The 4,906-nt window shown below is 43.4% G+C and overlaps 1 pseudogene; it reads right to left on the bottom strand.

The window, feature by feature from the left end:
* Positions 1-1,795: 1,795 nt before the first annotated feature.
* Positions 1,796-3,757, bottom strand: LOC137046071 (zona pellucida sperm-binding protein 3-like; annotated as a pseudogene).
* Positions 3,758-4,906: the final 1,149 nt, after the last annotated feature.

Raw genomic sequence — 4,906 nt, 5'->3', positions numbered from 1 at the left:
TTCCGAAGATGAACGAAGGTCTTACGGGTGTGGAGCGACAAGGCGAGTCATTTAAAGGGTTAGTTCACCCAGAAATGAAATGTCTGTCATTAACTCCTCTCGCTAATGTCGCTCCACACCCGTAAGACCTCCGCTCATCTTCACACACAGTTTAAGATATTTTATATTTAGTCCGAGAGCGTATGCAAGTGTATGCACACTATACTGTCCATGTCCAGAAAGGGAATAAAAACATCATCACAGTAGTCCATATGAGACATCAGTGGGTTAATTAGAGTCTCTTGAAGCATCCAAAATACATTTGGGTCCAAAAATAACAAAAACTACGACTTTATTCAGCATTGGCTTCTCTTCCGCGTTTGTGTTCAATCCTCAAATAAAGATTCAAACGGTTATGAGTCAATGATTCGGATCGCCACAATGCTCTGGGACTAAAATATAAAATATCTTAAACGGTGTTCTGAAGAGGAACGGAGGTCTTACGGGTGTGGGATGAAATTGGGGTGAGTCATTAATGACCTCAATTTCACTTTTGGGTGAACTAACCCTTTAATGACAGAATTTTTGGGTGAAGTAAAAGTTTGACATGTGTACAATTGATGTGAACGGTTGGCACAATTGCAGCTATGTAATAAAGCATGTTTCCTACGTCAGTGAAATGTCTTTATTAATCTTCTTCCTGCTCTTCCTTTGACCAATTGGCTTCTTCCAAGCTGACTGTGTGTGTTTGCAAACGTAGAGTTTATGTATCCATTTCAAGGTGTTTGGTGTTACTGTTGAACACATCAATACTTCAGTGAAAACAGTTTAACAGAAACTATGTTGGAAAGCAGGACTTTATAGTGACGATGAAATTTCAACATTGAATGGTAGCCAATTTTGAGATACGGTCTTGGCATTTCATTTAGCTGTAAATTATATTCAACCCGCCAAGGTGGCGAGTGGGAGTGGCTGCCGTACCGCCACAGCTGAAATCTACCCGCATTTGGCGGGTGTTAATGTCAACCCCTGGTTGGTAAAATATCATGATAGTATCATATCATGAGTTATCCTGTGATGCCCACCCCTAATAGTTATGTAATACTTGATGTACTGCTTAATGCTGCATATTTGTAATACTGCTGTGAGGGTGTTTCGAATACAACATCTATGGGATTGATGGTAAAAAAAAAAAACAGCTCTTTTCACTTCAGTTATTAAGCTCACTATTTCCCCCCTCTTTTTGAAAGTTGTGAAACTGTTACTGCATTTCTATTTTGCCATTTGAGCAAATGGTGACAAAATATTTAATGTACTCCTCCAGTCACCACTATAAAAGTTAACTCAACTACGATGACTTCCACTGAGAAACCCAGAAATGTGAAAAGGGTCTATGAAGCTCAACATAAAACTACACTATCACTGAAGTGAAATGAGTATTCAGTTGATAAAGGACAATATAATGTTGCAACTAAATGATAGTATAGAGTAAGAGATTTGTGAACAGTAGTGGAACTAAAGGGACCAAATTAGTGCTTGTCATGCCGTAAAGCCAGCCAATCATGAAACTGTCAAGCAGCCGCTCTGGAGAAGCTGCGCAGAAAGCACCAGTCAGCTGCTCGAGCCACTTACAGCACTTTGGAATTGGCATGATCTCACGTCAGACAATTTCTACCCAGAATGCACTGCTAAAGTAAGCCACTGATCAGTCTGTGCGTTGCTGCATGAAGTTGAACAAGCCTTTTGAGAGCACAAATATGATAGGGAGAACAAAGAAATATAACAAGTCAGATACAAGCAAAAATTGATGTCAGCTTTATTGAGGAACTTTCTTTTGGCCTTGAACCACCACAGGACCAAGTGTAGCCTTGCCTTCCCACTGAACACCTAGAGAGAGGAGAGCCAGGTTAGAGCAGTTAAAACGTCAAACAACCTTAAGAGCAAAAGTTACTAACCTCCATAGGGAGAAGCAGCAATTCCACCATCAGGACCACATGTTGAGTCACAGCAACCACAAACTTGGTCATTTCCATCAGCAGCAAACCACCTGAACCAAGACAAAGACACCACCTTCAACATGAGCAAAGTCAGCTTTAAAATAAGATAAAGCCCAACGTACCCATTGGCGAATGAACAGGATTTGTGCTGAGCGTCACTGGGTGCAGAAGCAATAGTTGCCTTCACAACACATGTTATGTAGATCTGCAAGGGATGACAGACACATCAGAAAACCAAAGAAGATGGGAAGAGAAGTCAAATTAACTCATGATATGCGTAGTACATACAGAAGGACTGGAGCTCTCCTGGAACACGAACGCCTCCAGCTGGATCTGGACCTTGTCAACCTGGGACCGAGGCATGAAGCGGGAGCTGGAAGCTGTAGCCTTGGCATCCACAAAGCACCTGAAGACAGAGCAACTCAACTATAGAGAAAGTGAGCAACTAGACCCTAGCCATGACTGGTTAAAAAGCAACCAAAACGGCCCTATAGCATCAAGTGCCATGACCTTACCCATGATTCTCAATGAAGGAATATCTCGGAAGGGAGTTCACATCAGGCCCTTGAGTGGCCACACAGCTGTCCACAAACACACGCAGAGGCACATGATTGTACTGCTTCACAGATGCCTCAATGTTAATAATGCCACCCAGGAAATAGATGGATGAAGGTCTCTGACTGGACCAATCATCTACAGAGAAAGAGGGAACATTTTAGAAAAAGAACAAGAATAAGGATTTGTTTTTAATAAAAATCTGTACCAACCCATCATAAGCTTCAGGGAGAACACCAAGACTTCTTCACCAACCTCCATTGAGGCATAAGGGACCCATGTTGGCCTCAAGGCATCACTGCTTACATTCTGAAGCCTGTGGTTCATTAAAGGATCCATTAAATGGGCTCCCCGTTGCACGAGAGGAAGTGAAAGTCACAGACCACTTACCTTTGATAGTGGCATTGAACGCCAACAACTGCACCCTCGACCCGGGTAATCGGAGTACCTGCAAGAGCCTCAGGGGTGTAGGTAAGAGAGAAGGTGTAGACAAGCTCATCCTCATTCATCTGGAAGAGATTGAAGTAGTTAAAACAACTGCTCCTCACTAAGATGATTGGGTGAACCACCCCTTTAAGAAAGGTTTATACCAGCTGCCCTGGCATTGCAAATACAACAGCCATGTGAACTGACACTCCTTGAGGACTTTGGATATCCTCAACTAGAATAAACAGATTCAGGAGTACTTACCATCTGCACGCTGTTGCAGTCCTGTAACTCATACTCAAAGATGAGCACCTTAGACTGAGAGTCCTGACCAACAACAGGACAGCCGCCTAAAGACAGGCCAGTTGGCTGGATCAAATGACCATTGCTAAACAAGTCCTGCTGAACCTCTACAAGAACCCGGTTCTCTCCGCTACGCTGCTGGGAGTCACGGGTTGCCTCAACTGGAAGTTCACCGCCAACTCGCTCTGCACCTCGGGAACAATGGGATACTTCCAATCCAAAGGCTTCACTGGACCCTGCAACAGCTGCTTCTCCTGAAGGCCAAAAGGCTCCTGTGCAAGGCCTCTGGAGGAAGAACCCAAAGGACTCTGAAACTGAGAAGACACTTGCAAAGTGTTCCGGAGCCCTGGAGGAGAAAGGGCAGGACTTCTGGAAGCTGGATCTGATTTTGGACCCATGCTTCTTGGACTTTGACTGTATCTCAAACTTCCCCATGCATTAGGCAGATCAAATGCAACAATCATAACCACCACTAAGACACCTTTCAGAAACTCCATCATAGCAAACTTTGACACAAATGCCACAACACACACCACTGCTTGGCTTGGCCATTTTGTACAGCATTGAGTGAAGGTGGCTCCTCCCCTTTTAGTTTAATTGATTACCTTTGATTCTCCTCTGGACCTGTAGAGTTTATCTATCTCTGGCACCCACAGCTCTGCGTTTTGTATCAAAATTTGTTGCATGCATATAAACACAAAAATATATATTTTTTTGCATACATTCTGAGCCACTCCCAGATGTGTTTTTAAATCAGATACATATCCGATATCTGGACATCTGACCAACGTCTAAATATGAATATCTTATTCCCATTGGCAGTCCAAGCCACCACAAGGCCAGAGTAACACATTTGGCCACAAAGATAGCTTTTTATGTCGTATTATGAAGCAGATGTGCCTGTATAAGCTCACATTAAAATTTCTGCTATTATCCGGTCTATCCGTTGTCAGATTGAGCTGCAAACATCCATGACAGATTTGAACTTATCCAAACAGGAAAATAATCATGGCCACCCGACATGAATTTTCCGGCAAGGAGCTAAAAACCGAAACATGAAGTCAGACACTTTCTGCTTCCTATAGGGATGCTTGTGCTGTTTGAATAGTTTATCAAAGATGGAGTGAAATAAATGCAATATTTGTCAAATACACAGATGTTTCAAAGAGATCATAGTTATTAGGGGTGGGACAAAAAAAAAAAAATCGATATGCCGACGAGACGTTATCGATACTCTAGCACCAAGTATCAATATATTTTTTGTATAGGCTACATAGGCCTACCCACAGCTGCGTTCAGTCGCTTCCGTGTTTATCTAAGCGCAGGGCTCCAGACTGTAGCCGAAAATACACTAGTGTCTGTGAATATTAAACTGCAAAATACTATTTAATAGTACGTGGCAGGTGTCAGGCCAGTGATTATTTCGTTCGCTGGCGTCCCCTGGATAGGCTAAATGAGCAGAGTGCTTCCCTGGTACCAGCTACGGTGACCTCTGGTGTGTGTGGCTTTCCCCATATCTACCGCCGTCGAGGAGTGTGTTCCGGTCATCTGCGCACTTTCCCTCGGATGCAGCGGTCGGAGGAGTTGACGGTGACGGACAGTCCACGTCTGTTCAGGCTGGGTCTACTTAATTCGAGATCGGTGGT

The sequence above is a fragment of the Pseudorasbora parva genome, chromosome 18 (genome assembly GCF_024679245.1).
Source record: "Pseudorasbora parva isolate DD20220531a chromosome 18, ASM2467924v1, whole genome shotgun sequence".
NCBI classification, from domain to species: Eukaryota; Metazoa; Chordata; class Actinopteri; order Cypriniformes; family Gobionidae; genus Pseudorasbora; species Pseudorasbora parva.
This window is presented reverse-complemented; position numbering and strand designations above follow the sequence as displayed.